Source organism: Salvelinus sp. IW2-2015, unplaced genomic scaffold (genome assembly GCF_002910315.2).
Source record: "Salvelinus sp. IW2-2015 unplaced genomic scaffold, ASM291031v2 Un_scaffold1429, whole genome shotgun sequence".
Lineage (NCBI taxonomy): Eukaryota > Metazoa > Chordata > Actinopteri > Salmoniformes > Salmonidae > Salvelinus > Salvelinus sp. IW2-2015.
The window spans coordinates 177,098-196,975 of record NW_019942903.1 but is presented as its reverse complement, the minus strand read 5'-3'; the positions used below and the strand labels follow the sequence as shown (position 1 = coordinate 196,975).

Below are 19,878 nucleotides of genomic sequence, written 5' to 3'. Positions count from 1 at the left end.
ATGGACTGTTTATACAAGGGGTCAAAAGCAAGTGCTCGTTGGATAAAGCTCTGCTCTTCAATAAGTCACCCTAAAAGTCCTCAAAAACGCTCTATAACAAAGATGGCGGAAAAAATGAATGCCCACTCAGGCCGTTTACCAGATATTTTTTTCATTGACTATATGAACCAGAAAAAAGGGAATGGCGATGTCTCACTTCCACTTCCGTCTCTGGCTATACCATTTTCAAACTACATCCAAGGTTTTTAAGCACAAACTTTATTAGAGGACGGGGAACACGATGCACAAATAAAAGGAGAATCAAAACGAGCTGAGAAGCTATGTACAAACCCTGAGGTTTAAGTTGCCTGTTCTTTCTCTCTGCTGAGGGGAAAAAAGTGAGAGAAATCAGGCAGAAAAAAAAGGCAGAATTGTCCTACGCTTTAAATAAGTGCATCTGTGCAACATTGTCTTCTCTTTCTGGGAGCAAAGAAAACATCTGTAACAAGTCATTGTGGGCAGAAACCAAAACTGCAGCGTCATCATATGAAGTGTCCATCCGTATTTGGAATAGCTTGGTCTCCTTGAGAGGCTGGGGTTGGTGATCTGGGGGGTAGGAGGTAAGGGACTGTAGAGGGGGTTGTCTTTAGGGTGTGTTGGAGGGGATATTCAACAAACACACTCTCCCACACACACTTTCTCTCCCCCACACACACACTCACTTCTTTCTCTCTCCCCTTGGTGTCCAGTTTGGGTTATCTGGTGGGCGAGAGTGGGGCTGCGGCGGGGGAAGGAGGCGAGTTGCCGGGCGAGTGGAAGGGCGAGAGGGCGAGAGGCGGCGGGGGCTGGCCAGGTCTCTCATTGTGCAGCTTCCACAGCAGCTCCTCATTCTCCATGGAGAGACGCTTGTTGACCTTGGACTCCTTCTGCAGGGTCTGCTGCAGCATGGCCTGCTCACTGACAACTGCCTGCAGGAGACACAGAGAGGAGAGAGAGGTCAGAGAGGGAAGACACACAAGAAGAGGAGAGAGAGGTCACAGAGGGGAAGACACACAGAGAGAAGAGAGAGAGGTCAGAGAGGGGAAGACACACAAAGTGAAGGTGGTTCACCGAACATCCTCTATTACACCAACACAGATAAACAGACACAGAGGAACACACACATTCTTAGAACCACATTCTGTATGATAGAAACCCTGCTGGAAGGACAGATGGTGAAGATGAGGATTCTGGAGAGAGATGAGTCACTCCTCTCTGCAGTACGTACTTGGAGAGTGCGGTGGTGTTTGTCCATGCGGGCCCTGTAGTCTTCGTTCTCCTGCTGGACTTTGTTCAGACGCTCCTCAGCTTCACGTTGCTCTCCATCTGGCGCCAGACAGACAACAAATGTAAAAGTTCAAATTAGATATTTCTCTCCGCTCCTGTACTGAATCATGCCATGATACATGTACTTGTTTGCATGTATAGATTTGCTCTGCAGCATCGCATTAATTGGAAACCAAGACTGTTCTCAGGGCAGGCCTATGTTTGAGTCGCGTCAGGGACAATTTTAGCTAACCCTTTCCTAACCTAACCTAATTCTCCTAACCTGCCACGTTAATTCTCCTAACCTGCACGTTAATTCTCAGGAGAATTGTCTTGGTTTCCTCTAATGCGATACAGCGATTTGCTCACTAGATCATGTGACATATGCAATGACTCTAATAAAGCCTGGTGTCTGTGCTCACCATTAATACTGATGATGGCTTGATGCAGAAACGTTTGTGTTTTGTTTTCAGCTTCTATTTATGCACAATAAACTTCTGGGCACAATAGTGTCCCAATACTGTGGATGATCTCCTCTTTTTAGACAGTGTGCAGGTCTCCACCGCTCCTAGACGGTTTAGGCCAGGATTCTGATCAGCACTTTGAGACAAAGGTTTTTGTTTTACTAGGTTGCGTGCTCTGAAGCCTCCGGCGAGGCAGACACAATCTTTCCAATCATGACTCAATATTCGTGGTGTATTTATGCAGTTTTGTTTTGCAGCTAAAATTACTCTTTATGTGGTGACTCCCAAGACAATCTATCATGAGCTTGAACGGAAAAACAAACCGTTACCAAACACTCCGCCTTCACAGGAATGTGTGTGTGTTGTGTGACATCTTATAAGGGATGACATAAGATGGCGCACCTTTTCAGTGATGTACAGAGAGAGCTAGCAAACAGCGAATTACACAGCTCCAGGGCATGTGCGTGTGTGTAGGCGCGTTTTCATCGACGTGTGTGTGCGTGCGTCCTCACCAGCTTGTCCATCTGCATGAGCTTCTTGTCCTGTTGGTGAAGCTGCTTGGTCTTGATCTCCAGAACCACCTTAAGATGTCCAGCTCCTGTCCAGATACAACACATGGAGTCCTTCTATAGGGAGAGAGGGAGATGGGGGGGGGGGGGAGAGTAGATAGGGGAAGAGAAAGAGGGGGGGGGGGAAGAGAGAGAGAGAGATAGAGAGGGGGAAGAGAAAGGGGGGGAGAGAGAGGAAGAGAGAGAGAGATTTTCATAACACAACTAGAGTCCTATTCCTAACCTCTTCTATCCCTACAAACTGTTGTTCCAGACAAACAACAGTCATTCAATAACCACTTTAAGATGGATTATTGCAGTACCAGAGTTGTGGGTTTGATTCCCAAATGAAACTAAATATGCATGAGTCACTGTGGATAAATCCCCAAACACAGCCATCTCAGAAACGGACACAATGACCAGAGCTGCATGTCCATTAGCAACCAGCAGGAGGCAGTATTTCCCAGTATAAAGACATAAGCTCAAAAAAAAACAAAATGAAGCAGTAAACTGGGACTATCTGTTTCACAGCAGTAGTATTGTTGACTGAGGTACACAGTGTACCAGAACAATAGCATTCTTCAGCACCTTCCTGTGTCCATGGGCTCTGGGCATAATTAGGCCACTACATAGGGTGCCATCATATTCCTTTCACCTGGTTCTTCTCTGCCAGATCCTCCTCCTCTCCTCCTCCGCTCGCAGCTTCTCGCTCAGCGCCTCGTTCTCCAACGTGAGGTCCTGGATTCTCTCCTGTTGTGGGTGTGAGAGAGAGAGAAAGTGGTTGAGAGAGAGAGAAAGTGGTTGAGAGAGAGAGAGACTGTTAAGTCAACGCTACAACAGTGTTACTCCCTGATACTGCTTGTATATAAGACAACAGAAGATAGTAGTAGTATCTTTATTGGGTAAACGTATTGGTAAGGCTGTGATCAGGGAGGTAGAGGGAACATGGATCTCACAGTGAGAGTGGCCTCCGTTTCCTTTAGTGTTTTGTCCAGGTTCTCCAAGTCCTGTTCCAGGTTTTCCTGAGCTTCTGCAGAACAACACACTGAGTCAATGATGGAGGAAAAGTAGTCACTTATTCACAAATTAAAAAACTTTGGATTAGTATTTCTCATGTGAAAACCAACCAAGTGTGTGGATGCCTGAGATGGATGGATTGATGGGTGGGTGGATTGATGGGTGGGTGGATTGATGGGTGGGTGGATTGATGGGTGGATAGATGGAGGGATTGATGGGTGGGTGGTGGGTGGGTGGATTGATGGGTGGGTGGGTGGTGGGTGGATGGATTGATGGGTGGGTGGGTGGATGGATAGATGGTGTGGGTGGTGGGTGGATGGATTGATGGGTGGATAGATGGAGGTGATTGATGGGTGGGTGGGTGGATGGATTGATGGGTGGGTGGGTGGGTGGGTGGATGGATTGATTGGGTGGGTGGGGTGGAGTGGATAGATGGGTGGGTGGGGTGGGTGGATGGATTGATGGGTGGATGATGGAGGGATGATGGGTGGGTGGGTGGATGGATTGAGGGGTGGGTGGGTGGGTGGGTGGATGGATTGATGGGTGGTGGTGGATGATGGGTGGGTGGGTGGATTGGTGGGTGGGTGGTTGGGTGGTGATTGATGGTGGGGATGGATTGATGGGTGGGTGGTGATTGTGGTGGGTGGTGGTGGGTGGTTGATTGGGTGGTGGATGGATTGTGGTGGGTGTGGATTGTGGTTGAAACATGCCTTTTAGGACAGAAGAATAGCGGGATGAATTTCAATGAGTTCTGTGAAGGTGTGTGGTTGTGTGTCCTCACCTTGGACGGCGGTGTCGTAGTCAGTCTGAGCGTGTCCATCTGCTGAGCATGGCTGGCCTCAGAGTTTCTCCTCAGAGTCTCCTGTCTCTCCTCATCTCCTCCAGCTGACAGAGGAGAAGAGAAAAACGGATTTGATTGATCATTCTAATTCCCTTGGGCTCCTCTCACCAGTCAGTAATACAAGTACGCCATTACATGTTTAGCATCAGTTACGGGGTGAATCTCAATAGTCTAACGTTTCCTCTGTATATTTCCAATTCATACTACTAAGATCCTCCATTATTATGACACCAAATCAAAGGTTATTGGTTGCGTACATAGTTTATCAGATGTTATAGCGGTGCAGCGAATTACTTGTGTCACCAGCTCCTAACAGGGCAGTTCAAATGAGAAATAATACAATGAACTATGTGGAGAATCCAGTATTTAAATACACAGTGTGAAAGCAGCATAAAAGAAACAGGAAGTGTTTTATGTCTCTATATACATGGGACAGCAGCATTGGCTGTGTGTGTATGTGCAGTAGTCTGTGTGTGTATGTGCAGTAGTCTGCGTGTGTATGAGGTGTGTGTTTTGTGTGTGGGAGTACTTGTGCAAAAAAGTATCTGATTTGGAACAAGCTCATGTGGATGATTTATCGCTGATTGAATTACCAGTTAGATGTAGGCCATAGAGGACTCAGGAAGTAATACTACGTGCCAATTCATATTCATCCACGCCGTCCCGTTCTACCGCTGATGACATCAGGGAGTAATAACCATGGCAACGGTCGTAAATCTCYGGAAGCGTTTACGAGTTGYGCGCTGTGTGTGGTGCGGGTAACAGCCAATGGAGTGTTTCAGAAGTGCACTAATGCTGTGTTCACATGCTAGTCGGAACTAGGAAACTCCGACTTGCTAACAGGTTGTAGTTAAACACGTTACACCCGTTAGCAAGTTGAACATTTCAGAGTTCCAACTGGCACGTGAATGCGGCATGAACCACAGGATGCGAGTCATAACGATGACATCACACCAACCCTATCCCCTCGGCCCCCAGCAGCCTTAGAGGCGGCATATCAATCGCTAATAGCTAAAAACTCAATACTGTGTTCATAGTGCGCTGATGTTGATCAACGCTGGCTCTATGCCTTGGTTCATGTTCTGCTTGGACTGCCTGTGTTACACACGTGTGACTTACTGGGTTCAAAACCCGGACTTCTCCGCGCTGTAAGACTTGTGGTAGCCCTCTGAGCTAAAGCCTAGGCATTAACTCAGAGAGCCAACGCGAGTCTTTATGTCTTAAGGCAAGGTTACTCATCATCATCATCTATGTCAAGGCCATCAGACTGTTAAATAGCCATCACTAGACGGCTACCACCCGGTTACTCAACCCTGCACCTTAGAGGCTGCTGCCCTATACACATAGACATGGAATCACTGGCCACTTTAATAATGGAACACTAGTCACTTTAATAATATTTGAATACTGCTTTACTCATTTCAGATGTATATACTGTATTCTATTCTACTGTATTTTAGTCAATGCAACTCTGACATTGCTCTTCCTAATATTTATATATATCTTAATTCCATTCTTTTACTTTTAGATGTGTGTATTGTTCTGAATTGTTAGATACTACTGCACTGTTGGAGCTAGGAACACAAGCATTTCGCTACACCTGCAATAACATCTGCTAAAAATGTGTATGTGACCAATACAATTTGATTTGATCAGTGAGCAAGACTTGCGTTGGCTCCCCCCCACAAGCCCAGTCACCACCTCGCCACTGACCTGTTGCTCCATGAGGGCGCGGCATTTGTCCGCCTCCTCCTGATAGGCCTGGTGCACCTTGTCCCATTCTGCCTGGTAGAAGGCCTCTGACCCCCCCGTCCTTGCCTGCCAGCCCTCTCAGGCCGCTCCCATAGCCCTGGGGTTCCTCCGGACTCTCCGCACTGCCTCCTCCAGAGACACCCACCTCCTCCTTCTCCTTCTGCAGCCGTCACAGCACTGGGACGAGGAGCCTGGAAAGGGGGGGGGGGGAAAGGAGAAGAGGGGAGGAAGGAAAGGAGGATGGAGAAGAGACTCTGTCATCATCACTTTGTATTTGAATTCACTTTCAAAAACACATTACCCAGAATGAGGCTCTATGATAATAATTGACTTCACTGTAATAAGAGGGGACCGTGTTGGAATAACACTCTAAGGCCAATTGGTGTTTTTGTAACAGCGTTGCATAAACACCAATTGGATATGAATCTGACGACGCACTGGAAAAATGCATGACTGTTCCAACATTGCGCAATCCAACCCTAACCTCTATCTTGATCAGAATCATATGCACCCTTTCACACAACACTTTACATGTCCGCTGAAAAAGAGCCGGATTCCAGGACCCATTAAACCGGCCCTGAACTAAAAAGCCCCTTCAACAGCAGATCTCCATTGAACGTAATTGTTTTGCCCAACCAGGAGTAGAATTAGTGTGGGTCTAGTAGGCTATAACCGACATCTAATGATAGGACTATATTTTAATACATATGTAATGATAGACCCATATATGTAATGATAATAGCAGATTCCCACAACGCAGCCCAGAGCAGCCTGGACAGTTGACATTTCCCATATCCTCCCCTGTGGGATTAACTCTGAGGCTGTTGCCACGGCGAGTTGTCATAAAGGCCGGAGCGTAAGCCCGTTTAACAGACAGGTCCGTCTTTATTATGGGTAACTAACAGAAAGGAATGTGTGTGTGTGTTGTGTGTGTGTGTGTGTGTGTGTGTGTGTGTGTGTGTGTGTTTGTGTGTGATTCGGGACAGGTGTGACTGGCATGTGGCCCCCGTATTATGACATCAGCGCTGCCCCCCCCACAAGTTGTTTCATAACACGACATCATGGGTCAAGAAGGAACAAGGACGGGAGCTGGAAAGAATGTGTATCTAAGGGCAGATCTAGGATCAGGATTTACTCAAGCCTGTTACTGTAGCCATTATCAGCTCAAGATAACATTGATCTAGGATCAGATTTAAAGGGATAGTTCGGYATTTTGGCAATGAATCCCCTTTATCTACTRCCCCAGATTAACATGAACTCGTGGYTACKATTTCTATGTATCTGTGTCCAGTATGAAGGAAGTTGGAGGTCGTTTCGCAAGCCGATGCTAACCAGCAGAGACATACAAAATGGTATCCATTAGTTCATCAGACTTRGGGGAAGTAGATAACGGGRTTCAATGCCAAACCTGAAATATCCCTTTAACTCAATCCGCAAATTTTAACTGTGACCATTATCCACTCATTATAAAGAGCCTAGAARTGTTAACTGTAAAACTGTCGMAAAGACAAATAAAATCCCTYGAAGTCAGACTGACAATGTTCTTTCACTAGCTTGAAGAGAAACYTATTGACACAGGTTCTGCTGGTCAAACATACAGTAGACATAGCAAAGAGACTTGTTAGCASTTCTCAAAGTCTGACGTTAACAGGCAGAGTTTTGAAGGAGGTGGTGAGAGTGAGATTCATACATTCCACAGTCATGTGTAAAAACAGGGGTCAAGGTTCAACAAGCACACCAAAGCCCCCGCTCATCAAACAGATGGTAGTCGATGCATTTTCTGCTGAGGTTCGGTGGGYAAAAAAGTGCATCTATGCACGTGTTTGCATTTAGGGGGAGAGGGCTTGGTACGGCAGTTAAAGGGTGTGTCCGGGCTTGCACGAGTGTGTGTGTTGAGACCGAATGGTTTTCACTAGAACTGTGTAGTAAAAGTATGTTTGTATAAAATGTGTGTGAGAGAGAGAAGTGTGTGAAGYAATAAAACGACACAATTGTAGTTGGAGTGTTGTGTGTGTGTGTCTATCATMRATGTGAGTGTGTGTGCCTGTCTGTTTAAAAGGGGGCTTTCTAGCTCTCTATATCCCTGACAGCAGACGGCCGTTGGTATTGTTCATCAGAACCACTACCGTTGGTATTGTTCATCAGAACCACTACCGTTGGTATTGTTCATCAGAACCACTAGCGTTGGTATTGTTCATCAGAACCACATTGTACAGGCGTTCCAACCAGATGCCTCTAAGGCATCTTGCACAGTTGGCGAGGTTTGATGAGGTCTGGCAGGACGTCTGAGACGGTCATGGGGCACGTGGGTAAAGTGAAACGGCGCACGTTTCCTCTCCATTTCGTAACACATTACAACATCTGGGGTCTGGGCCAAGTCGAAGGAACAGAACTGAACAAGCCCACTCCTCTGGAACGCCACTCTGACATCATTAGCGGAACAGAACAGAACGGAATGCCTTGTAATGTATGAAACGCATCCAGAACATTGAGTGTTTCAACATGTTCACAAACGCCTTCCCGCCTTGTTTGAAATGATCACCACTAAGAAAAATGGATAGCTGTGAGCATGGATTCTATCACATATTATTGACCTATCCAGTCGTGTCAGATCAGGGATCATCTCGAAGGGAGGAAGGATGCACGTTTTTACAATTGGAAGTATTTGAACATTCTAAAAACATCCAAATTCTGGGGAAACATGGATCGAAATGTTGTCAAAATGTCAGATTGCACTACAACAGGGTTCCTCAACTGGCGCACAGATGATTTTATTTGGTCCCCCATGTAACAAATTAAAGAGTGACTAAAAACACCAGCAAATCAGCTCCCAGTGATTTTTATTCTGTTCATAAGTTTACCCCACGCATAATAGATGTATGTGATTGTATCCAAATGTAAGCAAGGTTTGAAATGATTGTGTTTTAGTCAAATATTATACTGTTTGGGCTTCATGCCGTCAATTGCAGTCTACAAAGTATTTGTAATTGTGTTCTGGCCCCCTGACCACTCCTCAAGAAAGAGATCATCCCGCGGTGTAACCTAGTTGCTGATCCCTGCCCTTACAACCACCAGACGTTCTCCAGAATTAGTCTGAACACTTCCTCCTAAAGAGAACAACCCCCTTCCCTGACAAGCAGTTCCACAGCACTCAAACCCATTATGTTAAGACTATTGTCCTGTCAKGACAGTGATGTAGCATGTCTCCATACGGGTAAACAAAGATGATGCTGCAGAGAGACTACCACTAACTACTGGTGGTGAATGCTTGGCGGGAAGACGTTAAGTCATGCTTGAAGGAAGACCGTGGACAAAGGAGACTGTCTGCCTGTATCTGTAATTATTAAGGCTTTATGACTGCTGCACGGGCTACCAATAACATCAGTTCAATGCATTTCCCCGACACACGCAAACACACGTACTTGCACGCAAACAGGTGTACACACAGGCACACACAGTTTTGCTAAACATGCCGAGGCTTGCATTCACGCTTCCCAAATACAGCATGCCTAGCGGGTGGGGGCTAATAACAATGTCTACACAGAGGCAGAGAAGCACACAGTGCTTTGGATGGCAGTTGACGACCTGATAAGGCCTTAATGATAAGCCAGCAGGTTAGGGGAATGAGAGTGAAACAGAGGGAAGGTTCATTCACATTGAGTGTTGTGAAGAAGAAAAATACTTGTTGGCTTCACTCATAACGAGACACAATTGGCAGATTAAATGTTTTCGTTGATCATTTTCTTATTTACAGATTTTCTGCTTCGTGCAAACACTTGCTCTTCCTTGAGCAACCGACGCGTTGATAAACGTGCATATGTAAGAGGTAGAGGGGTGGACGAGCAGCGGGGTGAAGTGAAGACATGCTTGAGGTGGTTTTTTCTTACTGAGTTCATCGCGCAGGTTAGAGAGCTCCAGGGACAGTCCTTTCTTCAGCTTCAATGTCTCTTCACGCTGTCAGAGAGAGAGAGAGATACGATTAGTTATTAAGTCAATGGAAAAACTATTCCTAAACTATGTGAGACTTTCGTTTCAAGTGGAACCAGACAATCGTTTTACGTCAGACATTATGACTCGACTGACAGTCATCTTTCCACAACATCATTCCTTGGCACCAATAGCTTCTTAGACTTGGAACAATTAAAGGCTTCAGTATGGTGACCTAAGAACAGTACAACACATTCCTATAGGCGTGTCGAGGAATGCTGTAACTTCTAACAACAACCTACACCAACCTACATTAGCCTGCTGGGTAGGCTACAGAGACTGAGTCAGTACAGTTCTGAGAGCAGCATTTTCATAGCCTGGTCCKAGATCTGTTAGTGCCGTCTTGCCATCTTCTATGGTGCCGTAGGAGTTGGCGAGACAGCACAAACGGATTTGGGAACCAGGCTAGCSTTTTCAGCAGCCGTCTCAACAGACACTYTTTTCCTTKTGACACTGTCTCCATATCACTRCGTTATCATACTGTGGAGAGACGACTTTCAGGGTGACTTAGAKGTGACATAGGGCATCTTAGAAACAGGGAACACGTGCTATGAAAACTCATCTGACACAGGCCTACGCATTAATAAGTAGATCGTTTGAGTCTAAAACACACACGCTTCCTCTCAGACGTCACGTACACAAATTCTCTCATGAACCTGTTCATTCTTACGTACTCACACTCTCCTACATATCAACATGGTCTCAACATCCTGAAAGGATGGAAGGCTACACCCTGTACTAATCCAACCCAGAGCTCTCACACACACACACACACACGATTCTCTAAATGGTCAAACAGAGACGGTGCTGTAATAAATGTCCACACTCTTTAAAACAGACACAACGATCACTTCATAACCGTGTCTATTTGACACATGGCATGATGACATACTTTATAGTCAGGAATCCAATCTGTCAGCTGTAAGTGAACCGATAGAGAGAGAGAGAGAGAGAGATAGAGAGTGATAGATAGAGAGAGAGAGAGAGAGGAGATCGAGATGAGTATCGAGAGAGATCGAGAGAGAGAGTGAGAGAGATCGAGAGAGAGAGAAGAGAGATCGAGAGAGGATCGAGAGAGAGATCGAGAGAGACGAGAGAGATCGAGAGAGATGAGTAGGATCGAGAGACGAGGGATAGAGAAGAGAGAGAGAGGAGAGAGAAGAGTGTCGAGATAAGAAGCGGCAAACAGCCCGCCAACAGATGCGCAAAAAAAAAAACAACGAAAAAATAAAGCAAACAGAGCGAGAAGAGAGAGAGAAAAAAACACACTTGCCTTTCTTGTGGTATGTGGAGGAGTCTTCAGGCAGGCGCTGCTGCTAGAGGAGCCCATGTTATTCCCCCTGGGCTGCCGAAGGGCCAAGTGCTATAGCTAGGAGCTCCACTACAATGTGCCTGGTCGGAACCTCCTCCTCTCCTCCCCTCTCACACAACCACCTCACCACTCCATCTCTCGCTCGCTCAGGGAGCTGGTCTGTCTACATCAAATAAATCCCTCTCCAAGGAGTACTCAGCACACCAAGCCCTGCCTAGCAGTACCTCCCACTCCACCAGCCGCCTTGGCCAAGCTCCAACAACGTTATTTCCCTAGAGACAGGGCCTGGAGCTGGGGGAGGTGGAGGGGCTAGATGAGAGTGAGGTCAGGCTGGGCTAAGGCCTTGCTCTGGGCCCGGGTGCTGCATGGTCAAGCTCTCTTGGTTCTCTGGTTCTTTAAAAGAGCCAGTGGTTGTACAGTACATGTGTGTGGGGCTATTCCATTCATAAACATTAGCAGCACTAACACACTCACTAGGTTCTACTTTTCAAAGACATGACTATAGGGAATCAAAGCGAGCTTGGCCATTGCCTATTAGCTAGCCTGCTACATAGTTACAGTGGAGATGCTCAATGGTGTGGTATAAGCGGTCACCTAATAATCCCCAGTTTACAATTGGCTCATTCATCCCCTCCTCTCCCCTGTAATATTCCCAGTGTCGTTGCTGTAAATGAGAAGTGTTCTCAGTCAACTTACCTGGTAAAATAACAGTAAATAAAAAAAAGATAGCGGAGTCCTATTAGGCCTAATAAACTGCTTTTTATGCCATCTTTTGACTCGTGTCTTCACGTCAAAGCTGGCTAATCCATTCATTTCTGTCTTGGTTTGCGCTGTAGAATCTTCTACGTGGCGCTTTCAAGTGCTCTCGGCGGGCCAAGATATCACTGGCATTCTCCCTTAGATAAGACTCACACAAATAGAGAGTCTGGCACTGTAGAGTCAATAGAAAGCTTATAATGCTATCAGTGAAGAGATATTTCACTGCCAAGACTCTCTAAATAGCCTCCTAGCTAGCCAGACGCTACCCAGGAAATGTTCCCTACCAGGGAATGTACTCGGATGGAGGGATGAGACAGGAGGGCTATTCTCCACTCGTTTACAGCCGCAGCAGGAGAAAGAAGAGGATTCATCCTCCTTCACGTCATCCACACTATTACACTACAAGTCAACACTGTTGGGTACACAGGAAGATATCCACGTAGTCTAATCTAAAATAACTGATGGCACGGGATCATGGTGTGTTCATTAGGCACCAAATGGGAGAAAACTACTGAAACAGGTAGGGACTATAACAACGCTTTAGTTTTTTCCCCATACGTTTCACTACTGTGTGCCCTTATGAATGGCGACCTGGGTTAAATCTAGGGGGACATTTTAAATATAATTGTACTAATCACTCATTATATTACTACTTTGTTAGATAGTTTTAAGTTGCTCTCGTGTTTAGTTGGCTTGACAACCTGTACTACATTCAGAGAGCTCATTGCTGTTCCTCAGATAGGAACCTCTCTTCTCCCTCTATCAGGAGGATTACGGTAGGGCCCGAGGCTAGGGGCGGGGTATTGATGCCACAGGTGAATGTGGTGGAACCCAACAGCCCCACCCCTTTACCTTGTCCCTGCCTTCTCTCCCCGCCTGCAGGGAGGCTTGAAATGCAGCTGGTGCATTAGTCCAGTCCCTCCTCCATTTCTCCTCCCCATCTCACCTTCAATCCATCTCTCTAATCAATAGAAAGGCAGAAAGCATTCCAAGCTGTCTGTCTGTCTTCTCCACAGAGGGGTGTTCGGTTAGAAAGTGGAAAAGGCCAAACGGGCTGAAGCAGGAAATCCCTTGACTGATACAGTAACTTGAACACAACGAATTGATTTCCTAATTTGATAAGACCAACGTTGTCTGATTCAGAACAGCATATTGGAGAAGAATTTTCTACTATCTAAATGACCCGCTCAGTTACAGTCTTTTAACACAGACCTGGGAGGAGTTGAATGTTGTGAGGGAGTGAATGTTGGGAGTTGTGGGAGGAGGACTGAATGTAGTGGAGGAGTGAATGTAGTGGAGGAGTGAATGTAGTGGAGGAGTGAATGTTGCGGAGGAGGTGAACTGGTTGTTGGAGGAGTGAACTGTTGTGGAAGGAGTGATGGTGACTGTTGTGGAAGGTGAATGTTGTGAGGATGTTTGGATGTGGGGGAGTGACTGTTGGTTGCGAAGGAGTGAAATGGTTGCGGAGGAGTGAACGTGTAGTGAGGAGTGAAACCAGTGGTGTTGCTTTTCTCTGTAGGAGTGAACCTGAGGTTAGTACAAGGAGTATAGTGAGTGAGTGAGGAAACAGGTCGACTGTCTGTGTCTGGAGTGGATAGCTGGATGGGAAGAGAAGCACAGACAGTCTTCTCTGTACTAGAGTGGTTTGATAAGTGATGGGAGAGAACACAGACTATCACGCTTCTGAACAGAGAGATAGTGATGGGAGAGAACACAGACTATCACCCTCAGACAGGGTGTGATTGTGATGGAGAGAACACAGACTATCACTCATCGACAGAGTGTGGATAGTGATGGAAGAATACAGACTATCTTCTTGTTGAGCTGGTGTAGAAGTGGGATGGGAGAGAACAACTATTCTCTGTCTGAGTGGTGTGATAGTGATGGGAGAGAAACAAGTCTTCTTCTGTCTGAGTGGTGGTGATAGTGATGGGAGAGAACACAGTCTCTCTCTCTGTCTGAGTGGTGTGATAGTGATGGGAGAGAACACAAGTCCTCTCTGTCTGAGTGGTGTGATAGTGATGGGAGAGAAACACAGTCTTCTTCTCTGTTGAGGTGGTGTGATAGTGATGGGAGAGAACACAAGTCTATTCTTCTGTCTGAGTGGTGTGATAGTGATGGGAGAGAACACAGTTCTCTCTCTCTGTTGAGTGGTTGTGATAGTGATGGGAGAGAACACAGTCTCTCTCTCTGTCTGAGTGGTGTGATAGTGATTGGGAGAGAACACAGTCTCTCTCTCTGTCTAGTGGTGTGATAGTGGATGGGAGAGAAACACAGGTCTATCTCTCTGTCCTGAGTGGTGTGATAGTGATGGGAGAGAACACAGTCATATCTCTCTGTCTGAGTGGTGTGATAGTGATGGGAGAGACACAGTCTCTCTCTCTGTCTGAGTGGATGTGATAGTGATGGGAGAGAACACATCTATCTCTCTGTCTGAAGTGGTGTGATAGTGAATGGGAGAGAACACATTCGCTCTGTTGAGTGGTGTGATAGTGATGGGAGAGAACACAGACTATCTCTTGTCTGAGGAATAGTGATGGGAGAGAACACAGTACTATTCGCGAGTGTGATGTGATGCGGAGAGAACACAGTCTATCTCGAGTGGTTATAGTGATGGGAGAGAACCAGTCTCTCCTCGCTGAGGTGTGATAGTGATGGGAGAGAAACAGCTTATCTCAGCAGAGGTGGAAGGATGGGAGAGAACAAGCTATCTCCTGCGAGTGGTGAAGTGGACAGTCTCGCTGTCGAGTGTTGATAGTGTGGGAGAACACGAGGTCTCCACTCGCAGAGAGGATAGGATGGAGAGAACAAGTCTTCTCAGGAGTGGAGATAGTGTGGGAGAGAACACAGTCTCTCTCTCTGTCTGAGTGGTGAAGCTGATCACAATCACGGAGAGAGAAACATGGTCTCCATCATCTCCTGTCGAGTGGTGTATATTGATGGGAGAACATCTATCAACACTCAGACAGACAGATAGAGGTGTTGTTAGTAATGAGCTCAGTGTGGTAACAACCTCGGTAGGTAGGGTAGCAGACGTAGGCGTGGTCAACATCACAAGACTGGAGTAGACCACCCTCCCTCCCTCCATCTCCATGTATCCATCTTTCCTCCCTTATTCCTCCTCTACCCTCCTTTACACAATAACCGTGCTGTTACGGTTCTCATTGGTACAGATGGGTGGGTAACATATTCAGTACACTTACAACATGACAGCAAGTCCCATTTGTGAGGAGAATAAGGACTAAATCAGCTTTAGGACATGGTAGAGGGAAATGAGAGAGAGAGATGAAAGAGGGAGAGAGAGACATAGGGAGAGAGAGACATAGGGGAGAGAATGAAGAGAGACGGAGAGAGATGAACAGAGAGAGAGAGAGGGAGAATCCTGGGGAAAGAGGTTGTGAGCTTCACATTCCCTAGCCAGTTGTCATACATATGAAGAATTCCAAAAGTCTACTTTGCCCTCATAAAACTGTTAAAGCAAGGTGAGCCAGTATACTTTATAAACGCCCAGGGATTCGGCCGCCTGGAGCAGATCATCACTGCTATTTCCAAACATGTTCCTGCGGTACCAGAATAATTAAAAGATTGAAAAGATAGATGTGGAAATGCCTGTCATGAAAGGATTTACAAGAGTAGTGAAACCTCATTCTCTCTCTGTGTTAGTAGATTCTGGTCTATAATGAATGTTTTAATTTGGGGATGATTCTTTCTCAATCCTAATACACAAAGCGTATAATAAAAATCTTAATTTAACATGTGCTGTCAAGAGATGTCACTTGATCACAATGAGCGTTTTCAAACAGACAGAGGAGGGTAAAGATCTCTGCAAATATTTACACAGTAGCCTATCCAAGTCCGGGTTCTGTGAGTGACAGGCGTATTATCCACACAAGCCACCCACTCGCCTGGCTGGACCATTCGCTGGCTTAAAACACTGATAGAACACACCCTCAAGACATGAACCAGGAACTCAGTTTGGTTCAACAGGATCTCGTCTTACAAAGCCACACTATATAAGATATGGATGGGATTTTGTAGGATATTGATAGGGGATAGCAGTGTTACATGGTTATGATTGAGAGGCTGCTTTTGACTGGAGGCAGCACACAACACACACACACACACACCACACACACACACACACACACACACACACACAACCACACCACACACACACACACACACACAACACACCACACTGCACACACCACACACACACACACACATGCCACACACAGCCTGAACTGCTTGTTTTAGCAGTGACAACAAGACACAGAGACAACAGATACTTCTGGCATGCAGCCAACCACAGCATGCCGTTGACACCCACTCATCAATAGTCATACATAGTTGTGGATGGAAAGGCGCTATGTATTTGATGACAGCCATGGACCCTAAATGGTGAGTGGGTGTGGTGAGATTACTGTCCTTCCTGCCTCCTCCTCCTCCGTCATGTAAACAGAAGCTCTGCAAGTCAACCAACCAACACCCACTATATCTATATTGCTACATGAATAATATCCATGGCACTACTCAAACACACACAGAGGACAGATATGGTTCTCTGACCTCTATAACAAGACCATAGTTACTAAAAACAGACCYATGACATTCCTTTTAGCTCACCAAGCACCTAACTACAACAAACAAAGCAAATCAAATGTCACATACGCCGAATACAACAGGTGTAGTAGACCTTACCGTGAAATGCTTACTTACAAGCCCTTAACCAACAATGCAGTTAAGAAAATAGAGTAAAGAAAATATTTTCTAAATAAACAAAACAAAAACAAATAATAATAATTACGAGGCTGTATACAGGGGGTACCGGTACCAAATAAATGTGCGCGGGTACAGGTTAGTCGAGGTAACTTGTACATGTAGGTAAGGGTAAAGTGACAGAACAGCACACCAAGGTGCAGTAAAACCCAGACATATTCCAGTGTTACCTCGGTGAAGAGGTGCTGCACCACGGTAGCCAAGGCCTCTATCCTGCGGTTGCCCTGCTCCAGGAGCCGTCGGAYKTGCTGAAGGCTCTGGTTCTTCTTCTCACACTGGGCACGGTAGTGGGCCACCGTGGCCGGCTTAGCCTCCACTAGAGCCCGGGCCGGGCGGGATGCCGAGACCACTGGTCCCTGGACTGGGAGAAGGACGGCAGGGACTGGGACCAGGTCTGGTTGGGACGGCTGGGGTTGGCTGGGTCCTCCTACCTGAGTAGTGGTGCTCGTCTGGGAGAGGGTCCTCGCCAACGGCGTCCCCCGCGCCTTGTTCTTGTCCACTGAAAGAGAGCAAGGTCGGTTGAGTGTGCTGGCCACGATGTTTAGCATGGTCTCTCGCATTCCACTCTCCACAACCCCTCACACACATAAAACCTAGAAACATAAAACCTAGAAACACAACACAGACACACTAGCATGCAGGAGGATACGCCTAAAGGTCTCTGAGCAGACACCGACTGAAACCCCAGTGGAGCTAAGAAACAGTGCAGCAGTGCATGCTGGGATAGCTCTGTAATGATGGGCCCCGCGGTAGATTCCAAGGATCCATTACGAGTGCATTAGCATCAAGCCACAGTGCAGTTAGGAGACAGAACCATCCACTCCCTCCCTTTCTCCGTCCATCTCTCCCCCCCTCCCTTTCTCCGTCCATTCTCCCCCCCTTCCCTTCTCCGTCCATCTCTCCCCCCTCCCTTTCTCCGTCCATCTCTCTCCCCCCCCCTTTCTCCGTCCATCTCTCCCCCCTCCCTTTCTCCGTCCATCTCTCTCCCCCCTCCCTTTCTCCGTCCATCTCTCCCCCCCTCCCTTCTCCGTCCATCTCTCCCCCCTCCCTTTCTCCGTCCATTCTCTCCCCCCCTCCCTTTCTCCGTCCATCTCTCTCCCCCCTCCCTTTCTCCGTCCATCTCTCCCCCCTCCCTTTCTCCGTCCATCTCTCCCCCCTCCCTTTCTCCGTCCATCTCTCCCCCCCTCCCTTTCTCCGTCCTCTCCCCCTCCCTTTCTCGCCATCTCTCCCCCTCCCTTTCTCCGTCCATCTCTCTCCCCCTCCCTTTCTCCGTCCATCTCTCTCCCCCTCCCTTCTCCGTCCATCTCTCCCCCCTCCCTTTCTCCGCCATCTCTCCCCCCTCCCTTTCTCCGTCCATCTCTCTCCCCCCCCTTTCTCCGTCCATCTCTCTCCCCTCCCTTTCTCCGTCCATCTCTCTTCCCCCCCTTTCTCCGTCCATCTCTCTCCCCCTCCCTTTCTCTCCTCCCTTCTCTCCCCTCCTTCTTCCCTCCCTCATTTTGCTGTCTCTTCTTCTCTCCCTCCATCCCTCTCTTATATATTTTGCTGTCTCAGAGCAAAGTGGACCATGGAGATTTCATGCCTGACTGAAGCTGCATGCCGTGTTTTATTAAGAGGGCAAACTGGCCACAGCTCTTGACCCTACAGCAGACTGTCAATAGAGTTAACCCTGATATTGATACTTCACGTTGATCATCATTAATAATTGTATCAATAATGCCATACCAACCATCTCCATCTTTCCCGAAAGCAATCAAATATAARTTGTGTTAGTAAAGCTCTCTTTAATAGTGTTTGCATGTTAAGACGTCCACCTGACACAGTCAACTCAATGAGAGGCAGAGTGCTATAACACTATGTGAGTCTCATCACCACACCAGCTGAACTATGACCTTCTCCCTAAGAGGGTTAAACACTGTAATACTGCCCCCTTATGGCCACCACGCTGTCAATAACCCCTCACAGTCATAGAAACAGGCTTCATGTGTCACCTTGAGTGGCAGTCCTGGTGCAAGAGGGACACAGTGTCAGCAGGGTTTTCAGCCCACCACTAACACATCTGATTCTAATAATCAACTAATCATGGTCTTTAAATCTTATATCTCAGTTTAGACAGGGCTGGAACAAAAACATGCACACACACAACACACACACTGTACTGTATGCAGTGGTGCGCCATGCTCAGGAAGCGTTGAAACTCTGTTGTGTTACGGAAAGTCTCTAGTGTGTCTGTGTCGGGTGAAGTAAACCACAATGCCATTAGAAGAGGCAGACACACTGACAAGCGCAAATTACCCCTACACACACACACACACACACACACACACACACACAACACACACACACACACACACACACACACACACACACACACACACACACACAAAGTTTCTACTCAAGCATGTCCCACCACTGTCTGTCCGGGGTGTCCCTATGCACACACACACTGATGCTTGAATTTAGAAACAGAAAATAGCATGACAAGAAATATATATATATATACCCAAAATGGCAGATTAGTTCAAACTGTTTAAATGATATGGCTGTTGACTAATAGGATAATGCAATGTAATTGGAGATTGGATTAGTAAATTGTTTGATATGAGTGTGTCTGTTGAGCCCATGCTGGTTATTCTAGAGCTAGACAGATGGAGTTTGAGCTCCATGCTGGTTTATTGTAGAGCTAGACAGATGGAGTTTGAGCTCCATGCTGGTTATTGTAGAGCTAGACAGATGGAGTTTGAGCTCCATTCTGGTTATTGTAGACTAGACAGATGGAGTTTGAGCTCCATGCTGGTTATTTAGAGCTAGACAGATGGAGTTTGAGCTCCATTGCTGGTTATTGTAGAGCTAGACAGATGGAGTTTGAGCTCCATGCTGGTTATTGTAGAGCTAGACAGATGGAGTTTGAGCTCCATGCTGGTTATTGTAGAGCTAGACAGATGGAGTTTGTGCTCCATGCTGGTTATTGTAGAGCTAGACAGATGGAGTTTGAGCTCCATGCTGGTTATTGTAGAGCTAGACAGATGGAGTTTGGCTCCATGCTGGTTATTGTAGAGCTAGACAGATGGAGTTTGAGCTCCATGCTGGTTATTGTAAGAGCTAGACAGATGGAGTTTGTGCTCCATGCTGGTTATT

The 19,878-nt window shown here is 46.7% G+C and overlaps 1 non-coding gene across 1 annotated transcript in view; it reads right to left on the bottom strand.

Moving 5' to 3' along the window:
- Nucleotides 1-242: 242 nt before the first annotated feature.
- The window catches only part of LOC112070801 (microtubule-associated tumor suppressor 1 homolog), a 76,384-nt gene continuing 56,748 nt past the window's right edge, over nt 243-19,878 (bottom strand). Inside the window, exons 9-17 of the transcript XR_011475653.1 lie at nt 16,914-17,242; nt 9,794-9,860; nt 5,868-6,097; nt 4,102-4,198; nt 3,253-3,370; nt 2,952-3,046; nt 2,239-2,374; nt 1,243-1,326; nt 243-943 (exon numbers count right to left, since the gene is read on the bottom strand). This is a non-coding gene — a transcript (microtubule-associated tumor suppressor 1 homolog). The remainder of the gene's footprint in view (nt 944-1,242; nt 1,327-2,238; nt 2,375-2,951; nt 3,047-3,252; nt 3,371-4,101; nt 4,199-5,867; nt 6,098-9,793; nt 9,861-16,913; nt 17,243-19,878) is intronic.